The 13,347-nt window shown below is 41.9% G+C and overlaps 1 protein-coding gene across 1 annotated transcript in view; it reads right to left on the minus strand.

Moving 5' to 3' along the window:
- The window catches only part of LOC121925947 (zinc finger protein DZIP1L-like), a 90,531-nt gene extending 77,656 nt beyond the window's left edge, over positions 1–12,875 (minus strand). Inside the window, exon 1 of the mRNA XM_042458510.1 lies at positions 12,730–12,875. The gene's annotated coding sequence lies outside the window, so the exon portion shown is untranslated. The remainder of the gene's footprint in view (positions 1–12,729) is intronic.
- Between the last annotated feature and the right edge of the window lie 472 nt (positions 12,876–13,347).

The raw sequence follows: 13,347 nt of genomic DNA on the forward strand, positions 1-13,347 counted from the left end.
GCATGAGGGCCTCCCTATCTTTGCTGGCCCCTGACGCCAGGGGCCCATGCGCCGCCGTTGGAGCCCCCTGAGGGCCCCTGCAACAGCACTACTGGCCTCCCAGGGGCTACCGTACCAACTGCTGGAGCCCTCCTGGAGGACCCCAAGCGAAGGCAACAGGCCTCTGGGAGGCCGCTGCATCGCAGGAGCCCTCCTGGAGGGCCAAAGGGACAGCAACTGGCCTCCCAGGGGCCCCGCTGCTGCCGCCGGAGCCCTCCTGGAGGACCCCAGGAATGGCAAACTGGCCTCTCAGGGGCCCGCTGCTGCTGCGGAGCCCTCCTGGAGGACCCCAGCGAAGGCAACGGGCCTCTGGAGGCCCGCTACCGTCGCAGGAGGACTCTGGAGGGCCAAGGACAGCAACTGGCCTCCCAGGGGCTCGCTGCTGCCGCCCGGAGCCATTCTGGAGGGCCCCAGCGACAGCAACGAGCCTCCCAAGGGCCCGCGGCACCGTCGGAGCCCTCCTGGAGGACCCCAGCGAAGGCAATGGGCCTCTGGGAGGCCCGCTGCCATCGCAGCGAGCCCTCCTGGAGGGACCCCAGCGAAGGCAACGGGCCTCTGGGAGGGCCGCTGCGTCGCAGGAGCCCTCCTGGAGGGCCCCAGCGATGGCAACGGGCCTCCCAGGGGCCTGCTGCCACTGTCGGAGCCCTCCTGGGAGGACCCCAGCGAAGGCAAGGGCCTCTGGGAGGCCCACTGCCATCGCAGGAGCCCTCCTGGAGGGCCCAAGGGACAGCAACTGGCCTCCCAGGGGTCCGCTGCGCGCCGCCGAGCCCTCCTGGAGGGCCCCAGCGATGGCAACGGGCCTCCAGGGGCCCGTTGCGGCTGCTGGAGCCCAGTTCAGGGCTCTCGGAGGTCGCAGCGGGCCTCCCAGGGGCCCGTTGCGGCTGCTGGAGCCCCTTCAGGGCTCCGGAGGTCGCAGTGGGCCTCCCAGGGGCCCGGTGCGGCTGCTGGAGCCCCGTTTAGTCAGGGCTCCGGAGGCCGCAGCGGGCCTCTGAATGGGCGCCGCCATTTTGCATTAAAATGGCAGTGAAATCTCGCGCGACCTTTTGGTCACGTGAGACTTCGCCGCCATTTGTGAAGGACAAAATGGCGGCCGAAGCTGCAGAAATCACGGGCGATTTCGGCGGCGAGGGACTGGGGCCGGAAAGGTGCCTGCGGGCCGCATCCAGCCCGCGCAGGCTGGAGGTTGTCGACCCCTGATCCTGACCAATGTGTTTTCTTTATGCGCTGGAGATTGAGGCACTGGGACATGATATCAAGAGTGCACTTCCATTTTGGGTGTCTTGGAACAAGCAGGACCCGGAGGCGTCTCTCCAGCTACCGTTTTCAGTGTGCCCTGCAACTGAGAGTGGTGCAGTCATCATTCCATTTTTTTACCTACAGTTCCTCAAAATGCTTCACTGAGGTGCTGCTGAACTTAAGAGGTACAGTAGGTTTTGAGTGGGGATAGTATCAGCAGAAGCAACTTTGATGACAGAGCTCTGTCATAGCTACAGTGCTGATGCAGGATCTCTAGTGATGTTTCACATATAAATGTCATTTTATGCCATGAGATAGAGTTACAATTTTCAGGTAAAAAACCAAATATGGCCGAGTTTCTTAAAACTAGTTATGATGCTAAAGCCAAAGCTAAAACCGCAGGTTTGGTGGTCAAAGTCAATGCATGGAATGAGCTATTGCAGAGATGCTCATTTTTAGCACATATTTCATGAATTTGTATTTGAAATACACTCTTCAGAAAACTGTTTTCTTCAAAAAAAAATGAGTCCCAGATCATTATTTACATCGATGGACAAATAGTCCAAAAGTTCAATGAAATTTAATGCCTAATAAATGATTTTCAGGTAGGAGTCTGAATACAAATATTGAGATACATTTTAGAAGAATTTCAAAATGCTAAACTGTTTTGTATATAGAAAGATGTGTCCAATTTAGTCATCCATTTCTATCATATATATTACTCTTTTCTAAGTCAGACAAAGAAATGGTGTAACAAACTGACTAGACTTGAAAATATATTTCTCCATCATAGCTTTCTTGTGCATCTTGTATTGTAAGGATGAAAACAAGAGATTATTTAAACTCAGCCACATGGTGGTGCTTTTTAACTATTCTGATGCACAATGAACCATTTAGAACATTCATCTATATGTTACTTAATTTCTGTATCGGGGAAATAAAATAAACAGATACAGTTTGGCCTTCCATACCATGGATTCAGCCATCCATGGCTTGAAAATATTTTAAAATTTGTAAAATCCAAATAGGAAATCTTGAATTTGCCAAATATATAAGGGGCACCATTTTAACTATGCCAATCTATTAATGGGATGTGAGTATCTATCGTTTTTTGATACCATGGGGTTTCTTGAACCAAACTCAGTGGATACAAGTGCCCACTGTATTTGGCCATTTCCAGTATCATTCCAACATTACTACAGTGGTCAAAAACATGAGTGCTTCCCAATAAATAAGGAGGAGGTATATTAGTAAGTTAAGTGGTGTTTATGACATTCCATAAGACATGCAGTTATGCAGCAGAGCTTGAAATAGAATAAAGGAGCTGCTTTATTAAATGATTAATAATCATATGGAAATATCAGCACAATTCACAAGTTCATTCTTTGAGTATAATACCTGTTCCATAAAGTTATACAGATTGTTTTCATGTCTGAATTAATTTTTATATGGGGTATATGCTTTTGATAGTAAAATGTGAAGTCCATATTTTCCTGCAAACCGTATTTTCTGTGCTTGAACCTCTCTGTGAGTCTACTTAGCATTTTATAAAGCTCACTTTGACAGGTTTGTTTAATTTCATTAGTAATTATTTAGCACATTTTTTTATACATATGACATTTTCAACATTACAGCTCATGTAAGATAATAAGAATGTATTTGTTATGGTTGCTGCTTCAAGTCATTGCCAATTTATGGCAAATCAACATGGAATTTTCAAAATTTGATGTGGTCTTTCACCATTCTTTAAGAGAGAATTCTTTAGTTGCAAAGATAATGGGTGAACATACAGTTTTTGTAACAGTTCTTCTTTTTTCCCCAGACCCTTGAGCTCCCCCATTCTATAGGCTATTTGCTAGGACAACACTGATCCAAAACGCATTGTAGAAATAATCCAGTTAGAGACCACTATTAACTATCCTGGCTCAATGTTAGAGAATTCTGGAAACGGGGAGCTCTAGAGCCACAATAAACTACAATTCCCAGAATTCCCTAGCATGAGCCAGGACAGTTAAAGCAATCTCAAACGGATTATATCGGTAGTGTGTTCGACCACTAATTCATTCAGCATCATGTCACAAGGGAACTTTGTTTAGGTATTGCTAACCTAACAGCTGTAAGCAGCATAAACATGAGGGTCTGCCTTTCAGATTTTCATTCCCTCCAAAGACAGATATTTAAAAAAACCACAAGCTTTTCTATAAATAGTCTGGTATGTTGTAACTTCATCCTAAAATGCGGGTATTTCATTGCTGCATATGAACTTGCATCAGGAAACAAGGCCACAGTGTAGAAGGTCCATCATCATAAATACATTTCCCAATGCCACCCTGAAAAGCTACATTAACAGCCAGGTAGTCCTTCCAACAGATGGAATTTATGAGGCCCTGGGCAGTGGAATAATGAATGACTTCTCCAGCCTTTCCCAGCAGTGAGGCATTTTTGCAACAGTCAGCTGCAAGCCCGGTGAGGTCCTCCAGCCCCATTGTCAGGAAAGGACTGGTCCATGACATCCACCCAATGCCCGGCTTCCCACACCTTAGGACATTATCACATGAAACTATTAAGCCATAATTAAAGTTGAAGAAAGCATCTTTGAAAATACTTATTGTACAATGTTGTCTCAGTCTCATGTGCGTGTGAGAGGTGTTAAAGCATCCTTTGTCACTGAAAGCTCAATTAGCACCATTGCACTGTTTCCCCATTACTCCACAGTGCAAAATGTCCCTTCCATGGCATTTCCAATATTGGCAGTCAGTGTTTCCTCTTCTCTTTCCCTCTTCCCATCACAATTCCCAAGCAGTCTGTTTTTCTCCTCCCCCCCCCCCATTTCTTTTTTAAAAAAAATTAATTGCATTAACATAACTCCAGAACTGCATTAAAAATTAAAATAAGAAATGAAGGCCATGCTTGGGAGGGAGTAGGCAGGAAGGCAGGGTTACGTAGGAGTTTGTGAGTGAGCAAGAGATACTGTAAGTGGCAAAAACAGCACCTTCACACTGGTGTGGACAGTGTCATTAATTGAAATCTTCGAAACCGTATGTTCCTTGTATTTTTTTATTTTATTTTTACGCAGTGATTGCAGTGAGACCAAGGCTAATGTGTTAATTTCATGAGAAATGTCCTGTTGGAGAGTCCTACAAGCTGGTAGGGTAGGTTGGTGGTCATATTTTGTTGTTAGATGTGTGCAACAATCCATAAAAGAAAATATGTAAAGTTATATTGTTGTAAGTTGGCTATATGACATTAAATTAGCAAACAGGATGCTAGTTTTAATCTGAAACAAACACATACAAACATTTGATGCCTTCAAAAATGTAAAATGATTTGTTTATTTTAGTAGGTAGTAGTAGTAGTAGCCAGCAGCAGCAAGCAACAACAACAACACAACAACTACCACCAGCACCAGCACCAGCACCAGCACCAGTAATATATGTATCAGCAATGAAAAGGAAATGGAGGGAAATGAAAACTAGAAGTACCTCTAGCATGAACTTTCATGGATCTCAACCCACTTCTTCAGATGCCTGATGGAGAACAAAACTCATACCACTGCTATTGAAGCAGTTACATTTTTCCTGCAGTGGGATCAGAGTGTAAGGGATACAGAATAATGCAAATTGTGACATTGACCAAAACCTTCAAAGAGTCATGTAAGATAAAGAATCATGAAAATAAAGCTGGAAATAATGTTACTCTTACTTGGTATAGTAGCAGATGAAAATATACAAAAACAATACGGTAAAAAATATTTTTATATGATGGTCACAGGTAGAATGGTATTTGCAAAAAAGTGGAAATGTAAGGAGACCAACAATTGATGAATGGTATAGCAAATTATATGGCATGGCCATTTCTGATAAGTTAAATATATTTGTAAAGGATGGAAATAATAACAAGGCAGAAATGCAGTGGATACCGGTCATTGATTATACGGAGAAAAAAAGAAGACAGAATAAGGAGATCTAGTACATAGGTAAGAAAGATCAAATAAAATCTAAGAAAATAGAATGTTAGTGATATAATGGTGTATGTACTTAAAGAATAATAAAGAGAATTATATAAATATATGTAAAGTAGGAGAAATATGAAACAATGAACTATTTAGCTAGTATATATTGAATATATAAAAACTAGAAAACATATAGGAATCAAATAGAATATAATGATTTTTCGTTTAAAGATAATTAAAGAAGTCATCTAGAAAGTTCTCAATTCGTCATTCAAGGAGGGAAGTTTTTGTTTTTAAAGTTTGTTTTTCTTTTTTTTCATGTCTTTCAATGCCGTGGAAGGTTTAGAAGAGAATGAGATAGCGAGAAAGAATTTAGTTTTAATAAGTATTTAGGTTATTCAGAAAGGTTTGTTAGATATTAGTATGTATGTGTTGCAGAATATATTGTATTTTTGTTCGTCTTTTTATGTTTTGATATCTTTGTAATGTTTCTTTTTAAATAAAATAAAATTTTAAAAAAAATTTTTAAAAAGAGTCAGATAATAGAGATCTATCAACAGTTGGTCTGTGAGGCCTGTGGCATAAAAGCTTGTGGTTTGCTATATCAGCAGCCAGTCACCTTGCAGTAGATATTTTCTGAGAGGAATTACTTTGTTATATGTGTACCTGTGACAAAAAACCTAGATATTAACTTATTTTTGTTTGCCTTCAAGTCATTTCTGATTATGGCTATCCTAATGTGAATCTATCACAGGGTTTCTGAAGTTGAAACTGCCCAAGGTCACCCATCTGCGGTTTTCCAATGGCTGAGTGGGGAATCAAACATTGATCTCCAGAGTCATGGTTCAATACTCAACCATATACATGCGGATTATAATTTAAAACTTATTGTTAGTCCTAATTGGAGAATCAATGGGATTTACCTACATGGTTGACTCATCACCATCCAATATATGATTGAATAGGTCTACTAGCTGGGATTAACCAGTAAGGTCACTAGCTTTAATATGATAAGAAACTCTTGTTTCTGTTCCCACAGCTCTGGATGGATGCAATTATGAAAATAATTCAGTTTCAGCTATTTCTGTTTCCAGTCTTCCTTTGATATTTTTCTCCTAGAACAAACTATCTGTTGGTAAAAGATTGCATATCCAGAAAGACTGAAATGCTCTATTAATGTTGTGTTTTTAATATTCCATTTCTAATCCCAGTTTTGGGTTCATTTATCAAGTTTGTGGTCTAGAGTTGTTCAAAGACTAGCCAGTTTTTGCCCAGTTTACTGTGCAGAGGGAGGATTAATATATATCACAATGGAGGATTAGCAGGCAAAAGCTTGTTCCTCTGATGTTGTGTTGATGTTTTTAGGGCCTGTAGTAATTGCTGCCAGATTAAATGTGTGGGGATATTATACAAAATATTTGTATTAGGGCTGTGCAGACCATCTGTAAGGGGTGGCCTGCAGCCACCTCCAGCTCACCAGATCAGGACGGTGGCAACTGCATACTGTAGCCCAATCTGGTCCTTCCAGGGTGCAAAAGGAGGGTGTGACAGCTGTGGTGCCATGGCTTTAAGGTGTCTCTTTTGGTGCTGCATCATGTAAAACAAGCGCCAGAGAAGCACTGTGATGTGCGGCCACCATGTGGAGCGGCACGTAACATCACAACGCCATGTGGGTGAGTCGTGGTGTACATCTTATGGACACCACGCCCTAACTCTGCACCCAGGTGGCCTTAATAGCCAGTTTAGCAAGCCCCTAAGTAATTAGTATTACTAGTACAGGTATCATTTTTGCCTTTGATGTTATTAATGTGTAGATAAATAGATAGACTGGTGATAACTCAAACAATACCTAATTATCAGTGTGTTTCATCTTCCAGAGCATGAATGCAAGAATCTGAAAACAAACTCCATGCATCTCCCAAACGCTGGTGATGCCTTGACATCTACAAACCACTTTTTCACATATAGATTTCCCAAGGCAGATGTTGTACTGTATAATTTAAGCGTCACTAAGGGTTGTCAAATCCATCCCTTCGGATGAAAACAAATAAGCGTGACACTCTGAACACTAATTTCCAAGCCAGAAAAACAATACATAAACGATGTTAAAGTGATTGTACTAACTATGGCTGATTAGAGCAAAAAGCCAGATACAGTATTATCCCTGGCTATCTCTGCTACCGGCTGATTCAACAATATACATTTTGACTAAAAAATGCAACTCAGTGTCAGTTTTTCTGGATTGCCTAGTTAGTTTCAGTTACAGGGAAATGAAAATGCAAAAAACCCATAACATTTATGAAAGTTGCACATCAAAATAATGTGATATTTCAACACATTAACACACAATCACATGTGAGATAATACCCTCCTACTGCTGTTTTAAATGGAAAATATATCCCCAGACAAAGCATCCAAACTAGACTTCAAAAGGGAGAGAGCCCAGAGAATTTTAACTGCTTACGTGTTTCCTCGTTGTCTAGCCTTTCCATAAAAGGCAGCAGTGTGATAGCCTTGTACATTCAGTTGTCTTCTAGTGAGTGCAGCTAAGAGCAGAAGAAACAGATAAGACAGTGGCAAAGAAATTGAATATTTTGCTCCTTTGCTATTCTGTAAATTGCACTGCAAAGCAGCCTTCTAGTTCTTGTTGGTAATGTACTAAACCCTAACCAGAACTCGTCACTCCTGATTTTCTTTAATAACATCTAGCCTTAGTGAAAGTCCAAAAAAGAGAAGAGATTTACCGAGACTGCTGTTCAGCTTGTGCAGCATTGAGTCAGTTCTTCATTCACCTTATCAAATGCTCAACAAATGCTAAGGGCTGGTAAAGCCACCTGAAATCTCTTCACTGTGCACTCATCAGCAACAGGAGAGTCCACTCAACCTTCATGTGGATATGTATACACATTTTTAGTGCTAGGTTGCTTCAATGTGTCTGCAATAAGCAATATAATAAAGCTTGATTAGTGAAAGAGGAAGATTCTGCCCTAGTTGATCCTATTGCAAAAAACCCTATTGTAAAAAAAATGAAGATGTTAGTCATAGGCCGACATTTTGTTGTTATTGTTCTCAGTTCAGAAATATACCAAATTCCAATAATGTCCAAAAGCCATCAAACAGTGATACCTTTAAATCCACCAAACAGTGATACCAATAAAGGTATCACTGTTTGGTGGATTTTGGACATTATTGGACTTTGCTATATAGTGAACACAGCTACCCCTGGATATGTCTATTGTAGCTATGTTTGCCTATCTCATCAGCTGCTAATCAATTATTTAATACTATCAGGCTGAAGAAGCACAGATCTCAACTTTGAGTGGTTTGGCTACTCAAATGGAAATCATTAGAAAAGTTGAGGCTCATAAAAGAAAAAATAATCCCAGGATGCACTTTGGAAGAAGCCTTCAAGTGATCTCTAGAAGGTTCCAAATATTTTTGTTTACTTGTGCAAGGTTTACCTAATCTGGATTTTCAATTTCACATATGGTTATTGTTAGTTTTGAATTAAAAACTTTGTAGAAACACATTGAACAGCAAGTCTTTCATGTGGTATAGGAACCCATACTTATTCTTTCCATTAAAATATTAATCAGTTAGAGGCTCTAAACCTGATTCATACCTCTGAATTCACTGGCATTAATGGATCTGTTTCACTGTCTTATTGGTGGGAAATTACTTTGTTAATAACAGGTAAAGCAAACCAAGTAATTTAGGAACAGAGGCCTAAAGGGGCTCAGTGTATATTAATCAGGACAAATTTCTTTCTTTTTTTATCACTGCTAGTGCTAGGTAACAATGAAAAAAACAAACAGAAAGGCTTAATGCTCACTAATTGATTTCTGTTTGAGATTGCTGTGTAACAGTTAAAAAAAAAAAAGCACTGTGGACATACAATGATAATTCTCTGTTTTTCAAAAATTAAAAACCCAAGCAGGCAAGATCTGTGAAACAATCTGAAATAGAAAGGAAATTAATCATGGGGAAGTTAGCTTTAGCCAAGAACATCATCAGTCAATAGAATAAATTCATTTGAATGGTACCTCTCCTAAACATCTATTCAACACATATTTGCACACTCTGCAAACTTGTGCTTACCCCCTTTTCAGCATCAACTTGTACTTTTTCCAAGAATGTTCTTTACATTATTTATTAACTGGAAAAGCATTTGGCATTACAGCAAGCAACATGAATGCAAAGGTAAATCCTGAACCTTAGCCAACCCAAGATATTTTCCTCTCTGAGAAGATGTAGAAATGTTCTCGTCTCCCTAGTTCTATTGGGCAAAAGCTGACGAGTCTGGCAGTCTTACATCAAAGTTGGTGACATGACTACATCACCCACCACACCTGAGAATAGCTCAGTGGGTCCAGGACAGGCTACTTCATCCTGCAACAGAAGTAAACAGCCAGGTGATTGTCCTTTCTGCCTATCTATACCTCACCAGCATCTGCCTCCTGACTTGATTGCTTCACTCTGCCTAAAGGTGGCGCTGGTTTGTAGATGACAACAACAATTTGGTTGCAGGGTGGATTGAACTTCTGTAAAGCATTGCTTGACCCAATCAATGTAGGATTCCTAAGGTCAAGGGTAGATCTCCCTGTTTCAGACTTGGAGAGCAAATGGGTTACAAATAAAAGCAAATGTGGAATAGCATTTCTGGTAACATTTCTATTGTTATTACAGTCCCTAAATGAAAAGCTAGTCATTTTCTTCTGGGTCAGACTCTTGATTTATAGCCATTTGGGACCTGGGTGACTGAGTATCAAATCTGTTTGTTATTGCATATCATGCAAAATTGCTTAGCCTGATCTGTTTCTTGATAAGGCTAGTGTGTTGGAACCTTAGGCGGGGTATAGACCGCTAGAAAGAGGCAGGAGTGTTACAGCAACCAAATTGTGCGGCACTGCTGCAGAGCAAAAAAGGAGCACCGGAAGCGCCTCCTTTTTGTGGCGCCGCTGTGCCACTGCAAAGCGCCAGAGCTGGCGCACTGATGTCACAGCTGCGACGTCACCGTTACACGCCCCGTCTGGTGGGCGCACCACACCTGCGGCACCCTCATCACGTGTAAGGATTACCGGGCGTGTGGGCGCTCCACCCACCAGGCAACCCTCGCACATGATGAGGGTGCTGCAAAGGCCCGTCTGTTCCAGGCCTTAGTTACTGGGTGGGATTGTTTAAAAAGAGAAATTAAAATACTGTGGGCCCTCCACATTCACTGGGGTTAAGGGTGAAAGTGGGAAAATCACACACACACACACACACACACACACACACACACAAACATGCACACACACAAACTTTTTTTAAACCTGAGAGAACACCTCTCCAGGAATCTCTAGGTCCTCCAGTGCAACTCTGTGGTCAACATCCACTGGAAGTTGACAACTAAATCATGCTGGAGGGCATACACATGCATAGAGAAGTGTTTAGGAATCTCTAGGCCCTTCATCACAACTCTATTGTTAACCCCTGGCAGAAGTACAATGTAAGAACATATTAATCAAATCTGCAAATAATCAAATCTGGAAATGCCAAAGTTGCAAATGTGGAGGGCTGACCTTAAACAGCAAAAATGCTGATTGGGAAAATGTGTGTATATGGAATTAGGATGTGTACACTGCAAAGACTCCTGATAACACATTACCTTGCAATCTTGAGCCCCTCTGCCCCATCCTTTTTGCTATGGACAGACATACTGAGATCCTAAAGTATTAATGTATGTAAATGTATACTAACAGCAGTTTGAAATTATTCACTTTCATAGTGACTGACAGAGAAATACAATAACCAACACTCATGTTGGAGTTTGTATGTCTGTGTTTAAACTGAGGGTTACCACCTTGTTTCTAGGTATTTACATTGGCAAGAGGAGTAGAGGTTTCACAACTGGTGCTTTTTCTAGCATAGCACTGTAGTTGTGATTAATTTTTCACTTGGTAAAGCCTAATTATTATGTCATAATAAGGAACTGAGGAGGGTTGAGCGGCAAGGAAAAATATACTCAGAATGAACATGAATGTCTTGTCAAATAAGCAGTGCACACATTTACACACACACACCTTTGCCTGCCTCTGAAGCCTATGATGGAGAAAATTTGTTGTCAAATATCCTGTGCTTTATTGGCCTTGAGAAAATGAGAACATAAGAACTAAGCTGGGTCAGACCAAAAGCCTATCTATTCCAGCATCCTGCAGTACATACCACCCCGAAACGGCAGGATGGAGGTGCTCGTTTTTCATCCAGGGGGATGCCGTAGCATCCAAACCACTTGGCATCCCTTCGGAGTAAAAAGAACCCCCCAAAAGGTTTCTTTTTGTGGTGCTCGGTGCATGTCACAAGTGCGCCATTGGCACGCCGGTGATGTAAACAACGCATAGTGATGTCTGTATGCTGCGCGTTGCTTACCTCAAGATGGTGGCCCTAATATAGATGGGAGGCCACCATTAGGCTGCCGCCGTGACGTGCTAGGGTTCTGGAGTGTGCGGTTGCTGCATGATCCAGAATCCTAGTATCACCGGCAGCACGCCACTTTTGGCCCATCTGTCCCAGATACATGTCAGATTGAACCTGATTGAAACATATACAGTCACCAAAACTAACATATTTATAACCTTACAGATTTGTGTATTTCCCCTTTAAAGATGGGCCACATTGGTGGCCATCAACAGACTTTCTAGCCAGCAAATTTCATAATTTACCTATGGACTGAGTGAAGACTTATTTATGTTTGTTTGTTCATTTGTTTATTTGACTTATATACTGGCTTACACCCAATATGGGACCCAAAACAGCCAGTTGTTTATAGAATGGCTTTTAAAACTGCTTTTTGGACAAGATGAGTTGTACATTCCCCTAACTACGGCACTAGAAATCCTTCAGAATTTGGACTCTATTACCAGTGTATAAAGTTCAGGATTCCATAGAATGGGCACATGACAGCTAAAATGGCTTCATGAGTATCCTTCTCCCTCTGCAAACTTCAGCAGTCTGTTTCACATCTCCCTCCCCACATCTGAAAACATGGCTCTGCTTTAGGAAGTACTAGTGCTTCAGAAGAAAGAAGGAAAAGTTGTATCCCTCCCCCCTCTCTCACACACACTTTTCAGGCCTTGTTGCCTTTCTGAAACATATATGGAATTTTCAGACTTCTGCAGAGATGAAACATGGCTAAGAATTCATTACTGTGGAATTTCAAATGAGCCTGATCTGAAAGACAATGTTCTTAGTAAGTCTGTGTGAATTTGGCTGCTATGAGGAGGAGCTACTGAGTTCACTGGTTAGTTCTTGGCTTTGGAGCTCTGAGATTTTACTTTGCAACAGGCAACAGCTGCTAATGCTTAACTGAGCAATGGAAATATGTAAAAGGAAGAGGCGGCAAGACCTGGCATAAACACCCCATAGCCTGTAGGCCTTCTTCCTTCTCTTGAATCCTCTGATTCTTTTAAGAACTTCACAATGCAAAATTTCACTTCTGCCAACCAAAGAAAGCAAATCCTTACCTGTTCTCAGAGAGTATGCTTTGTGGAGTGATTCTTGGAGTGTGTGTGTGTGTTATAGAAGCAAGGGGTGGAAGGGAAGGAGGGGAGGGGAGGAAGGGAGTTGGTGAAAGTAGAATGGATTTTAGGCAAAACTTTCTGAGCTGGAGTCTTCCTTCTCCCCTCCCACCCAGGAAATTCAACACCATCCAGGCAAGATCCCAGCACTGGTTCCCCACAGCAACAGCAAATCACCTTCTCCGCCTATATTCACAATGTCAGGAGGGATGATTCATGAAAGCAGCTTTCTGTCTCTACTCTAAACCAGCTTCTCCCTTGGGGGATGAAAACAGCTGTTAGGCTGTCCCCAAAGCCAAGCTGTTGCTGTAGTAACTTATGAAAACATTGTACCTGATTGCCCTCTCTTTCTCCCGCTCCTTGTTTACCTTTCTTCTCCTAATGCCATCAGCTTCAACCTGACCAGAATATAGAAAGAGGGAGGATTAGGCAATCACAGTGTATCAAAACATCAGTGCTCAGGGGTCTATTAAGGCTTTGCATGTTGGGTAACAAAACAGCCTCCCTGTAGCTATAATGCTGCCCTGACATGCAGCTGCAGAGTGGAGGCAGGACTGAAAGCTG

Source organism: Sceloporus undulatus, chromosome 3 (assembly GCF_019175285.1).
Source record: "Sceloporus undulatus isolate JIND9_A2432 ecotype Alabama chromosome 3, SceUnd_v1.1, whole genome shotgun sequence".
Classification (NCBI taxonomy): domain Eukaryota; kingdom Metazoa; phylum Chordata; class Lepidosauria; order Squamata; family Phrynosomatidae; genus Sceloporus; species Sceloporus undulatus.